Source organism: Scyliorhinus canicula, chromosome 10 (genome assembly GCF_902713615.1).
Source record: "Scyliorhinus canicula chromosome 10, sScyCan1.1, whole genome shotgun sequence".
Lineage (NCBI taxonomy): Eukaryota > Metazoa > Chordata > Chondrichthyes > Carcharhiniformes > Scyliorhinidae > Scyliorhinus > Scyliorhinus canicula.
The window spans coordinates 123,406,581-123,421,170 of NC_052155.1; the positions used below are offsets into that span (position 1 = coordinate 123,406,581).

A 14,590-nucleotide genomic window follows, 5' to 3' on the forward strand; every position below is an offset into this window, starting at 1 on the left:
TTGTGTAATCAATGTGTTTAATTAATTTCACTTGAGCAAAAGGTTAGCAAAATAACTCAAATTAATGTTAAAAGAAAACTGACAATTACTATCCTGGCGAGATTCTTGCTACACAGCAATGCAGCAGAGTGGGAGAGTCACCACAGAGGGGTATAAATGGTGGCTGGGACCCAATTTGGGATTTCTAACCCTATTCTCAGGATTTCCAATTATCAGCAGTATCTATTCAAGGTGGAGGCTGGTTCGGATTGCAAGCCTGCAGCCCCAACTCAGCTGGCTCCATTGCAAGGGTTGGCATGTCCTAGTCTTCCTCAATTTTCATGGAGTCAGGCAACAGTTGTGGTTCACGACATCTCAAGTGGTGTCATGAACCATAATCTGCACAAGGGAACATTTTGAAGTCCCCCTTTTGCCCCACTCATCCAGTGTGGCCCCTCATGCTCATGCAACGGTATGCCCCACCCCAAATGGCCACTCATGCCCCCATGCTAAGGTATTTCCTCCACCCACCCGCTATGGCCTTCATGCCCCCCATATGGCACTTGCATGCTCATTCACCACTATATGTTGTATAGAATCAGTGAACCCTCGCACGGCAATAGAATATGAAAAAAGCTTTAAAAAACATTAATAATTTTCCACTTTAAAAAAATCCTTTTAACAACAGGCCAATATTTTACTACAGGCCAATAAAAGTGTCAATAATCCAGACCCTTTCAAGTATGAATAGCTGCAACTGCAATCACTTGAAACTCTATTGTGCATAAATAAACATTGTGAGATTGACAACATAGGTGAGAGATAATGTTTTCCTAGGACTCAGTGTTTCAGTACTTTAATGGATTCCTGGGCTCAGAAAACTATGAAGAATGAGGCTTGGAGAAAAGCCCAGACATCCATTAGAGCCCCGAAATATAGCAGGTACTCTGTGGGGGAGAAGGAGACATGAATTGGCATGGCGAGTGTGAGGCCATGAGGAATAAAGAGCCTTTCTATTTTCATTATAAACGGGATCAAGTCTCACTGCTCGGAAGCAGGCCTTTTACACAGCCCACCTCAGCACCTAGCATCCCATGGCTGCCTTCGAACATTTTCTCAGGTCAGCTGGCCTCACTGCAGTCCACACCCACCCCTTCCACTGTGAAAATCCTGTCTTTTTCCCCGAAGCGGGTGAGTCGAGCGGGAATTTCCCTGACTCCCGCTACCCACTTTGAGGATGAAAATCCAGCCATAACATGAAATACAGAACTAGAGTTCTTCCTTACTTCAAAAGAACCAACCAGAAGCATTGAAAAAGCGGCCACTTCAGAGAACCATCATACCCAATTTCAAGATTTTTTTGGGGTTATTTGTCAGCAATTAAGCACCAAAACAAACTTACTTCACACTTTAATTCTTCAGCTGCTCAGTCTTGAAAAATATTAAACTGCTACAGGACTAAACTACATTATGTTCAGAACAAGACGAGCAGGACTTATTTAGCAAGTCACAAAGCCAAAATGCCTTACATTCACAAAACTGTATGATCCCTTTTCAGTTTTGAGGAAATGCAAGATAAATGCACATGCAGGAAGACAACTTACCCAACTACTTATCAACATTACTAAGTTACTTTCAAATGGAAAGTCGGTGTGTCTAGGAGCTGTAAGCTACTACATTATTGGATATTCTTATTGGGTGTGGGGGGAGGGGGTTAAGGGAGAAAGGAGAGAATACTATGGGTTTTGTGACAAATAAAGCAGTAAGAAAAACAACTGCATTACTTGCCTTCAAATGGAAGCACCCTCTACATACTGGAGAAAGAGCAAGGTTGACAAGAGGGGTTAAATGGGGTTCCTTCAAGACAGTAGAACATCATTCAAGCATATTTCCCCCTCTCGTACTGCATAAAGATGCTCTTTTGGGCAAAGGCATCAGTTCTTTTCCAGAAATGGCAGAACAAGGCAAGAATGTTTCACTATTTATATTCTCCAACAGGTAGAATGGGATCTTGGTATGTAGAGGATACTTTCATTCAAGAAATGAAGACAAAGAAAGTTTAGATTGCCTACCTTTGTTCTTCATTCCAGCATCTTCCACAGGTCACACTGTCAGTAGTATTTAAGAGGAGGGGATGGTTGTGGGAGGAAAGGCAATCTTCTCAATCTAGACGAAACACCTTCCTCCAGAACAGACCTGCCAAAGTGCAAGTCATTCTTAACCAACAAACCCAAGGAATAACTCTAAGAAAAACTATACGGGTCGTTCCAGTCACAGCCTTGCATCTGCAGTTTATAGTAACCTGAAGGTTAGCCTATGATGCAGATACAGTAGAATGACTATTAAAATTCTACTCAAAGTCTTATACAAGCTATATAAAACAATGCAGAATACATTGCGGTGTTTCTCTAGTCATTATTTCAATATTAGAGTACCACATAGAGTATCCATTTGATACAAATAGTTGGTTTATAGTCTTGAACATTAATATAAGCCAAAGTCCTATTTGCAGCTATAAAACGGTATCTATACTCTTACACAAGTTGCTGAGTTGGAGAATAACAGAGGAAAATTGTTCGACTACAATTTTAAAATTATTTTAGGGATAAATATCTAATGCAACTGGAGGACATCCACCATGCCAGATAAATAATTTGATTAATTAAGTACCAATGCTTGATCTTCACGCGTCCAGTCGAGACAAGCACAATAAGAAATGGGAATTGTAGAAATTTCAATTTTTGAAATGCAGAAACTTGAAGAAAAGATGGTACACAAAAGTTGCAAAGCACTATGTTAAAATCACACGGAAACACTGAACGAACACAGAGACTTGGGTACAGTTTTCCAAGCTTCCTTAACAAAACTGGATACAACATTATATTCCCATTAGTGAACAATCTAGAGAAAAGCTAGGGAAGACTACATTAGCTGCATCATGAACCTCTGCCCCCACTAGAAACTGGGTGTAGATCTGGACTTTAAAAATGTCAACGCACTAAAGAAATATCAAGACTACATTCCAATATGTCCACGGTTTCATGTAACAACAGACATGTGTCTCCTTCAATTCAAATACAGCTAGCCAATCTTCAAAATTAGATTGCATGAATAATTATTGTCTTTTCAAAGGTGTGTGTGTATCAGTACAACATCCCAAATTTCTTCCAAGGTTTTTGGGGTTCATAACATAATGGAAACAAAAGTCTTTTATTTCTGGACTGTGGTGGCTTTCAATAAAAGTCCATTCCTGTGTGTATAAGGAATCCCAAGTTGAAATAAAAGGGCCAGACCGTGCTTATTTCTGTGACACAAGAATTTGTGTTGAGTCCTCCTAGTAAGGTGTAAAAAATAGTTTGTCCACATTCCCCATTGGCTGAGTGTCATTGATGCCAAGGAACTGGGAGTGAGGCCAGAGCATAGAACATAGAACATAGTTAGGCTTTCGTGCCCAGCTGCTGACTAAAGGCATCCAAAGTTAGGTCAGAATGGTTCTATTACACAAAGTTTTAACTGCCTCCAAATCCTTCCTTGACCTACAGGCAAAATAATATACCCTCTGAAATTTATTGCTGAGCAGCCATGCACAATTCTAAATTAGATATAATAGAAACATACTGCTACTAACAAGGTACACTGGAGCATGTAAACATGGTCTACTTTGGTTATCAAGGCCAAATCCTACCGAGATGAGATGAAGGCAGAGCAAATTAAGAAACCTCAATGCTCCAAAGGAATTTTTAATTCCAGTCAGCTAACAAGGCATTTCAGCACTGTGTAATTCTTCACAAACACAGTTTTAAGAAAAATATGCATTTGTTATATAATGAAAAGATTGAAGAAATGTGCAACTTCCCTTCTGTTCAATAACAAAAGACTTTGCAGTGTAATCACCAAATTTCACTAATGTTAATTTATATCGAGTACCGTTTCAAATAAGTGGCACATAGGGAGCTGATCATAATTGAAAAGTGGAATCAATACTGCTGATCGGAGGTTTGACCAATCTTCAGATCAGAAAGTGAAATTAAGCCGTTGATTGAGGCATGGATGTAAGACTTAAGGTAGCTGACATAATTTACTTTTACAATGTATAAAAGCTCGTTAGACCTAGTCATGCAGAAAATTTCTGGAGCTTTATTTCTCAGATTCAGAGGGAAACATTTGACAAATTCATCAGATCTTAAAAAAAAAATTTTTTTTTCTTTAAATTAATACCATATCAGAAGAGGTTTTTTTTCTCCCTCTAAAATTCTATGAAGCCTTTACCTTTGGAATGAAAAGAGTAGCAAACTTAGGAAAAATTCAAGGGATGGAATAGCTTTATACAGAGCCTGTGGGACAAGATCATAAGCATGCTGTTGTTAACCTGGGGTCAACTCCTTGGGTATTGGAACAAGCAAAAAGACGAAGATTTTCCTTTAAAAACAATTTTAGTTCTGAATTGAAAACTAAAGGAGTAAGAGATAAGAGCATTTTAGGTTTAAAACAGCGTACCATTTTAAGAGAAAAAAAAGTACAAGTATGCAAGTGTCTGATTGGCAATTTTGTTCCAATTCAATATACCACTGAATATTCAAGGTTTGCCCGTTTAAATGTTCTATTTCAAATTGACTTCAACATTTCTGCAGCCACTCTCGAGTAATCAATTGCTGTGGCAACACATGCACAAATTTCAGTTTGGTTAAATACAGTATTCCTAAATATTTTGAAAATGACAATTTCTAAAATCAATTTGAAGTTTATAATTGGATACCCATTAATTTCATGAATCTCAAGGGAGAAGAGAAACAGTTCATTTTAATTACAAGCTCAGATATACAATATGAAATACTGAAGCTAAACAACGGTAAAAGTTATTTCTTAATATTCAGTTCAACATGTAAATAGAATAGACTTTGGGAAAGAGAAACCATGTTACACCGTTAACTTCAGTCTACAAATATTCTATGAGAAGTGCAGGTTTTGAATAAACTACACAAATCTATGAAGCTCAGAGATATATCACTATTAATTCAGACATTAAAAGCCAACAAAATGGTCTGTAGTCACATTTTTCAAATTAGGATGCTATATAATATTTATCGACAAAAGTACACTAAGTATTGCTCGAATAAAAGGATCAAAACAGTCAGGTTTAATGACAATACGAGAATGATTACCATATTCTTATTTTTTTTACTCTAATGGAATGTGAGCCGTGTCAAAGACCAGCATAGATTGCCCATTCCATTTTTAAAATTATTTAATTTTCCAATTAAGGGGAAATTTAGCATGGCCAATCCACCTATCCTGAACATCTTTGGGTTATGGGGGTGAGAGCCACGCAGACACGGGGAGAATGTGCAAACTCCACACGGACAGCGATCTGGGGGCAGGATCGAACCCAGGTCCTTGGTGCCATGAGGTAACAGTGCTAACCAATGCGCCACCGTGCCCCCCTAGTGTCCATTCCGAATTCTCCTTGAGAAAGTAGTGAACCACTGCAGTCCAACAGTTTATAAACAGTAACGATTAGACCCAATGTTGGTTTCATTGCACTATCATAATGGAATGTTAAAATGTGACTTTTACTTTTATAGTTCAGCAGGAAATAATTTTCCCACTATTATGCTGAGAAGATAATAGTTTTCAAACTTCATTTAGATTCTGCCATCTGATCATCATAAAACTACGCAACAGTTGCTAATCAAGGGGCAACTTTACTTCTAATTTCCTTTGGGGGCTGGGGAGAAGGGAGAGAGAGAGAGAACAGGACAAAATGTTTGACCTTCTGTTCCTTCAGATATCAGTTATATTTCTGATTTGATTTACAATAGCCTTTTAAAATATTTACACCACATACAAATTAACTGTTGCAAAATAATTCAAATAATTGGAAGAAAATCCAGCCCTGATAATCAAAAATATCAGGCTGCACAGTACTTGGTCTTCGTTTTCTGTCACAGAAAACTGTAATATAGTCTTCAAATAGATTATCTTCATAGTTTCCAAAATTCATCAATTTTATTTAAACTACTCTATTTCAGCAAGAGTAAAAAAAATAAAGTGCATCTACTTATTTTTGCTTGAAAAAGTTAGAAGTCTAACAAGAACTAGATGTATTCTGAAAAATAACAAAAATCAGTTCTGTGGGCCATCTCAGCAAAGTAAAAATTACTCAAAGTGATATAGTAATGGCATTTAAATAGTATTTTTTCATACAGTTATGTGACCACTGCTTTAAAGCAAAGAGCTATTATGGAAAAACAAGTATTACTTATTGGTTCATACTTCCAATTAGGCTAAGTCACATTCCAGTTAAAATTACAAAAAGAAAATTGTGCTATCTCAAACCAATGAGGTCTATTGAATTTGATTTACATTACAATTGGATATACAGAATGCAAGTTTCTCTGTAAAAACAAATATAGTGGGACACCAGGAAAATCACATGATGCTGAAAGGCCTACAGTACATTGGAATTACAAGCAGTATGTATAAATAAGGTTGACAGCCAGTGCTCAAGTTGTGCAGGAGACCCATTAGATCTTTCACTTGCATGGAGTCACTTTTCCTATACGCACAGGAGGCCAAAGCAGCACATCTCTGTAGCTGCCTAGAAGTTAAAAACTAAAATCATGCACCTTTGGATTTTGCCCTGGCATTATTAGTCCTGTACCTCTCCTCCACCAGTCAGTCCATTATATAATGAGCTTACAGCCGAACGATTCAGCCCTGACATTCTTGCTGCATCTCTGAAGAGACATGCCTGGATACTAATACACATAGCCTAACCTCCTAATACTTGGGGAAGCCAGCCCATTTGGGTCATGGTATTAGTCTCAAGATGCTTTATAATTTCAAATCACTGCAACTAGACAATATCCACACTCTGCTCTACTCAGTGTCATGGTGTTGGTCATGTTAAAATGGACAAATACAATCATAGTTCAGGACATGATTAAAATATTCCACAAAATTTATGTCACACATGTCGCAAAAGGATGCCCATTACACCACCTTCGCCTTCTCAAAACAGATTCAGATCCATGTACACCTCATGAAACAAAAATCTCAGAAGCAGTAAAATATCCAACCTCTGAAATGGAGGGATGGGAAAGGTGGGAGTGCTTAAGCCACATTGAACAACCATAAGGGTGGCTCAAAATCCAAGTGATATATACAAAATCCTATGCTAATAACTTGAATCTTACCACGCAAAATCCGAGATTCACATGCAAGAAATCCAAGCACAGTAATGCAAAAAACTCTAAACAAAAAACCTTACCTTTTTGCTTTCTAAACTGCTCGGTTGTATTATTTTCTACAACCAGGTCTGGTTTGTTAATGGCTGCTGTTCCATATCCCACAGTTTGTAATTTGGAAACTTTAAATCTCTCAACTTCATGGGTTTTGAAATTGCTCACCAATTGGTTTTAAAATATTTCTCCCTTGCTACATTTAGATCAATATAAAGAGCAGCGACTTCCGGTTGCGGCTATGACCAGCTAAGTCGCACGTTTGGCTGCTCCTGCTACAAAGGTGTTTTCGGGCCGATTGGAGGGCCCCAACGGCGCTGTAAGGACAAATCCCGGTGGGGGAAGGCTCCCTGAAGAGAACCAGACCAACTTTATGGTCGGTACCCGGAGTGGGGTGGTAAAGAGAGCAACAGCAGCTCCCAAAAAAAAGCGGGGGAAGAAGACCAAAATGGCGGCCGGTGGTGCACCCGAGGAATGGAGGAAATGGGCGGAGGAGCAGCAGGCCGCTCTCCTGCGCTTCTTTACGGAGCTGAAAATGGAGCTCTTGGAGTCAATGAATGCGACGACCACCAGGCTGATGGGAGCCCAGGCGACCCAAGAGGCGTCGATTCGGGAGCTGCAACAGGAGATGACTGCGAGGGAGGAGGAGGCCACGGTCCTCGTGGGAAAGGTAGAGGTGCACGAGGCACTCCACCTGAAATGGCAGAGCCGTTTTGAGGAGCTGGATACCCGAATGAGGCGGAAGAACCTGAGGATCTTGGGCCTGGCAGAAGGCCTGGAGGGGTCAGACCTCCCGGGATATGTAGCAGAAATGCTGAGCTCCCTGATGGGGGCAGGGGCCGTCCCTTCGCCCCTGGAGCTGGAAGAGGCCTACAGGGTCATGGCTAGGAGGCCAAGAGCAAATGAGCCCCCGAGGGCGGTGCTGGTGCGGTTCCAGCGACTCAGCGACCGTGAAAGAGTGCTGGAGTGGGCCAAGAGGGAAAGGAGCAGCAAGTGGGAGAATTCGACGGTGAGGGTCTACCAGGACTGGAGTGCGGAGGTGGCAAAGCGGCGGGCCCGGTACAACCGGACGAAGGCGGTGCTACATGCAAAACGGATCAGGTTCGGAATGCTGCAGCCAGCGCGCTTGTGGGTCACCTACAGGAACCAACACCACTATTTTGAGTCCCCAGAGGAGGCGTGGGCCTTTGTACAGGAAGAGAAACTGGACTCGAATTAGACCCAGGGGATACTTGGCCGCCTTGGCCGCTCGGGTACTTTCAGCTGAATTCTTTGTTTGGATTTTGAACTCTTGCTGTGGTTTTTCTTCTGATGTTTTTTCCCCCTTTGCCAACTTCCCTTAGTTATTGTTATTGTGGTTATTCATGGTTATTTATGGTTATTTATGCTGTTTGGTAGAGGGCGACTGTTAAGTACATTGTTATTTGTTATTTATCTGTTATTTATAATGTTAAGTTGGGGAGGCGGGACGGGGGGGAGAGCAGATCGGGGATATGGGCTCCTAGGGGGGGTTCTTTACAGGCATGGACGGGGACGGGGGTGGAACTGAAGATGGCGGGGTGGGGTGTGGCAGGGCGAAAGCGCGGGCTTTCCTCTGTTTTCCCGCGCGCGGGGCAGAGGAGGGGGGAGGGGAGGAGTGCGGGGCGTGGCTAGCAATGGCGACCTTTCCCGCGCTGGAGCGGGGCCAGGGAGGAGTGGCAAGGGGGGGGAGGCCCCCCCCCCCCCGAGCCGGGGGGAGTCGGAGTGTGGCAGGAGCAGCCGGGTCAGCGTGAACCAGCTGACTTACGGGAGTACAATGGAGGGTACATCGCGGCTAGGAGGGGTCCTAGCCTGGGGGGGGAGGGGGGTTAGGGAGGGACACCGGGTTGCTGCTGAAAAGACCAGAAACGAGAAGTGGAGGACTGGAGAGGTGGGGGGAGGGGGACATCGCCATGGGGAGCGGGTCAGAAGGGGAGGGTCGACCCGGGGCGAGCAGGGAACAGGACATGGCTAATCGGCAGGGGAGGGGGGCGGGTCGTCCCGCGACCCGGCTGATCACTTGGAACGTGAGGGGGTTGAATGGGCCGGTCAAGAGATCAAGGGTATTCTCACACCTGAAGGGACTGAAGGCTGATGTAGCAATGTTACAGGAGACCCATTTGAAGGTAGTGGACCAGGTTCGCCTGAGAAGGGGGTGGGTGGGACAGGTGTTCCACTCTGGATTGGACGCAAAGAACCGGGGGGTGGCGATTCTGGTGGGAAAGAGGGTGTCGTTCGTGGCGGAGGAGGTGGTGGCGGATAAGGAGGGTAGGTATGTGATGGTGAAGGGTAAGCTGCAGGGGGAGAAAGTGGTGATGGTCAACGTATATGCCCCGAACTGGGATGACGCGGGTTTTATGAGGCGCCTATTGGGCCTCATTCCGGGACTGGAGGCAGGGGGCTTGATCATGGGGGGGGACTTTAACACAGTGCTGGACCCCGGGCTAGACAGATCGAGCTCAAGGACCAATAGGAGGCCGGCAGCGGCAGAAGTGCTGAGGGGGTACATGGAGCAGATGGGAGGAGTAGACCCATGGAGGTTTGGTAGGCCGAGGGCGAGGGAGTATTCCTTTTTCTCCCACGTCCATAGAGTGTACTCCAGAATCGATTTCTTCGTGTTGAGCAGGGGGCTGATCCCGAGGGTACGGGAAGCTGAGTACTCGGCCATTGCGATCTCTGATCATGCACCACATTGGGTGGATGTGGAAATGGGGGAGGCGCGGGACCAGCGCCCGCTGTGGCGGCTGGATGTGGGGCTGTTAGCGGACGACGAGGTGTGTAAAAGGGTCCGGAAGAGCATTGAGAGCTATCTGGACTTGAATGACACGGGTGAGGTGCAGGTGGGGATGGTCTGGGAGGCCCTGAAGGCAGTGATCAGGGGAGAGCTGATCTCCATAAGGGCGCATAGAGAAAGAAAGGAGAGGCAGGAGAGGGAGAGGCTGGTGGGGGAGCTATTGGAAGTGGATAGGAGATATGCGGAGGCACCAGAGGAGGGGCTGCTGGGAGAACGGCGCAGCCTGCAGGTCAAGTTCGACCTGCTGACCACCAGGAAGGCAGAGACGCAGTGGAGAAGGGCACAGGGCGCGGTTTATGAGTATGGGGAAAAGGCGAGCAGGATGCTGGCACACCAGCTTCGCAAACGAGATGCGGCTAGGGAGATTGGGGGAGTGAAGGAGAGGGGCGGGAAGGTAGTGCAGAAGGGGCAAGAAGTGAACGGGGTCTTCAGGGATTTTTACAAGGAGTTGTATCGGTCTGAGCCGCCGACGAGGAGAGGGGGAATGGAGGACTTCCTAAACAAATTGAGGTTCCCAAGGGTCCAGGAGGGGCTGGTAGAAGGGCTGGGGGCGCCAATAGGGCTAGAGGAGCTAGTCAAGGGAATAGGTCAGATGCAGGCGGGGAAGGCGCCGGGGCCAGATGGGTTCCCGGTGGAATTCTATAAGAAAAATGTGGACTTGGTGGGACCGGTACTGGTACGAGCCTTTAATGAGGCGCGAGAGGGGGGGGTTCTGCCCCCGACAATGTCGCAGGCTCTGATCTCCCTGATATTGAAGCGGGATAAAGACCCCGTGCAGTGCGGGTCCTACAGGCCTATCTCGCTTCTGAACGTGGATGCCAAGTTGCTGGCAAAGATCCTGGCAGCTAGAATAGAGGATTGTGTGCCAGGGGTAATCCATGAGGACCAGACGGGGTTCGTGAAGGGGCGGCAGCTCAACACGAACGTGCAGAGATTGCTGAATGTAATTATGATGCCGGCAGTGGAGGGGGAGGCTGAGATAGTGGTAGCGCTGGACGCGGAGAAGGCATTCGATAGGGTGGAGTGGGAGTACCTGTGGGAGACGTTGGAACGGTTTGGGTTTGGGGAAGGCTTTATTAAGTGGGTGAAGCTGCTCTACTCGGCCCCGACGGCAAGTGTAGTGACAAACGGGAGGAGGTCGGAGTATTTCGGGCTCCACCGAGGGACCAGGCAGGGATGTCCCCTATCCCCCCTACTTTTCGCACTGGCGATTGAACCGTTGGCGATGGCACTGAGGGGTTCAGGGGGGTGGAGAGGACTGACTAGGGGAGGGGAGGAACATCGAGTATCGCTGTATGCGGATGATCTACTGCTGTACGTGGCAGACCCAGAAGGGGGAATGCCGGAGATAATGGAACTATTAGCAGAGTTTGGGGACTTTTCGGGGTACAAACTAAATTTGGGCAAAAGCGAGGTTTTTGTGATACACCCGGGGGACCAGGGAGAGGGTATTGGGAGACTCCCCTTCAAGCGAGCAGGAAAGAGCTTTAGGTACTTAGGGGTGCAGGTGGCAAGGAACTGGGGGACCCTCCACAAGTTGAACTTTTCCAGGCTGGTGGAACAGATGGAGGAGGAATTTAAGAGGTGGGACATGGTACCGTTGTCGCTGGCGGGGAGGGTGCAGTCAATCAAAATGACGGTCCTCCCAAGGTTCTTGTTTTTATTTCAGTGCTTGCCCATCTTCCTCCCTAGGGCCTTCTTCAAAAAGGTGACGAGTAGCATCATGAGCTACGTGTGGGCGCATGGCACCCCAAGGGTGAGGAGGGTCTTTTTGGAGCGGAGTAGGGACAGTGGAGGGCTGGCACTACCCAATCTTTCGGGGTACTACTGGGCGGCAAATGTGTCAATGGTGCGCAAGTGGATGATGGAAGGGGAGGGGGCAGCTTGGAAACGAATGGAGAGGGCGTCCTGTGGCAACACAAGCCTGGGGGCCCTAGTAACGGCACCATGGCCGCTCCCCCCCACGAGGTACACCACGAGCCCGGTGGTGGCGGCCACCCTCAAGATATGGGGGCAGTGGAGGCGACATAGGGGGGAAATGGGAGGTCTGTTGGCGGCGCCAATAAGAGGGAACCATAGATTCATCCCGGGGAACATCGACGGGGGATTTCAGAGCTGGTACAGGGTGGGCATACGGCAGCTGAAGGACCTGTTTATAGAGGGGAGGTTTGCGAGCCTGGGAGGGCTGGAGGAGAAGTTTGAGCTCCCCCCGGGAAACATGTTCAGATATTTACAAGTGAAGGCATTTGCTAGACGGCAGGTGGAGGGGTTCCCCCTGCTCCCCAGTAAGGGGGCGAGTGATAGGGTGCTCTCGGGGGTCTGGGTCGGAGGGGGGAAGATATCAGACATCTACAAGATAATGCAGGAGGCGGAAGAAGCATCAGGGGAGGAGCTGAAAGCCAAGTGGGAAGGGGAGCTGGGAGAGCAGATAGAAGACGGGACGTGGGCGGATGCACTGGAGAAGGTCAATTCTTCCTCCTCGTGTGCGAGGCTGAGCCTCATTCAATTTAAGGTGCTGCATAGAGCTCACATGACGGGGACAAGGATGAGCCGGTTCTTTGGGGGTGAGGACAGGTGTGTCAGATGTCTGGGAAGCCCAGCGAACCATGTGCATATGTTCTGGGCATGTCCGGTGCTGGAAGGGTTCTGGAAGGGGGTGGCAAGGACGGTGTCGAAGGTGGTGGGGTCCAGGGTCAAACCAGGATGGGGGCTTGCGATCTTTGGGGTCGGGGTAGAACCGGGGGTACAGGAGGCTAGGGAGGCCGGAATACTGGCCTTTGCATCCCTAGTGGCTCGACGAAGGATATTAATTCAATGGAAGGACGCGAGGCCTCCAAGCGTTGAAACTTGGATTAACGATATGGCTAGCTATATTCAGCTAGAAAGGATCAAATTTGCCCTGAGAGGGTCGGTACAGGGATTCTCCAGGCGGTGGCAACCTTTCCTTGACTTTTTAGATCAGAGATAGACGTTCGGGGTCGTGGCAGCAGCAACCCGGGGGGGGGGGGGGGGGGGGGGGGAGGGGGGGGAGGGAGGGAGGGGGGGGTGGAGGGAGGGGGGGGGCAGCAAGGGTCGTGGGGGGACATGCACGACTGTAACGCGGGCAAGTCTGCTCGCTGCTCATGTCTGAAACTGTAGGCTGCCTTGTTTGTTAAGGTTGCCTGGGGGGGGGGGGGGGGGGGGGGGAGGACTGGTGCGCGCGAGAGGGCGGGCGAGGGAGGGACATTTGCCTAGAGGGATTGTGTTGTAAATAATTTAAAAATTAGTAGGGGTAAATGTTTGTATGGAAAAACTCTTTCAATAAAAATTATTTAAAAAAAAAAAAATATAAAGAGCAGCATTTTTGAATGGTTCATTCAGAAATAATTTGGAATCATTTGTTCTAATCTTCAAGGTCCAAGGAGTTTGAGCCACTATGCGGAACGCTTGGTGCACACAAACAGGAGTGCACTGCGTGCGGGCAGAAGGAGTTTATAGGAAAGATTAGGTTCTCAAGCTGTGTGTTGAATACATACAGCAATAGCAGATCATAGGAGAAGACATCTTGGAACAAAGAGGCTGAGCATGTAAACTGAGACATGATCAGAGAGGAATAAGTAGGATCAAAATGAAAGAGGATGGGAGACAGAAAAAATACTAGAGAAAATAATAAATGCAAACTTCAGAATGGACAAAGAACTTGGAAGAGGAAGATACAGCTGGAGAAAGACAGAAAAAGGAAGAAATTAACATAAAGTGCCAGGAAAGACTCAGCAGGTCTGGCAGCATCTGTGGAAAGAGAAACAGGGTTAATGTTTTGAGTTGATAATGACTCTTCTTTGGAAACATGAAGTTCTGAAGAAGTCATATTTGACTCGAAGTGTCTCCACAGATACTGTCAGACTTGCTGAACATTTCCAGCTTTGTTTTTATTTCAGATTTTCAGAATCCACAGTGTTTTGCTTTTAGAAAAGAAATAAGTTTGAACATAATAGAAAGATAAACTACAAATGTTTAGGAGCAGCTAGGTATTTAAATCAGGAACAGATGATCACGTTCACATTGCACAGAAAATAAGTACATATTGCGAGAACAAAAAACTAAACTGAAATGGGGAAGGGGGAAAAAGCAAAGTGCACTGAATGACTGAATTTGACTTGCATCTGTATAGCCAAAAATAACAATGTAGGCACAGATTCAAAAAGTTATTGCTCATTCCAAGGACAGGGTTCAGGAGCAGTAGTGAAGGAGGAACACATACACGAAAAGCAATATTTGGGCAAGGCAAACAAAACATTACTGAAAATCTTTGTTAAAACAAATCTTAATTTACAATGGAGTCACCTATATTGGTACAAATTCTAGGATGCTGTGGCACTTGTAAATGTTCCAAGTCATTAAAAGCAGACAATCCAGGTTGACTTGAGCAGTTAGCATCTTTGCAAAGGAATACTTTGATATAGCCTCAGAACTCTGAACTTGCCTTTATAATTTCAAATTGTGCTCAAATATAAGAGCAAACATGAAACAGTTATAAGTAAAAATGCAGCAAAAAGTTATCATTGCTACTAGAGAAAAT

The 14,590-nt window shown here is 45.8% G+C and overlaps 1 protein-coding gene across 6 annotated transcripts in view; it reads right to left on the reverse strand.

Moving 5' to 3' along the window:
- tpd52 (tumor protein D52) overlaps positions 1 to 14,590 on the reverse strand; it is a 92,175-nt gene that overhangs the window by 7,703 nt on the left and 69,882 nt on the right. For 3 of the 6 annotated variants that reach the window (XR_005462128.1, XR_005462129.1, XR_005462127.1), the window contains exon 5: positions 2,052 to 2,175. The exons of the other annotated variants lie outside the window; for them this stretch is intronic. The gene's annotated coding sequence lies outside the window, so the exon portion shown is untranslated. The remainder of the gene's footprint in view (positions 1 to 2,051; positions 2,176 to 14,590) is intronic. 6 annotated transcript variants of the gene reach the window in all.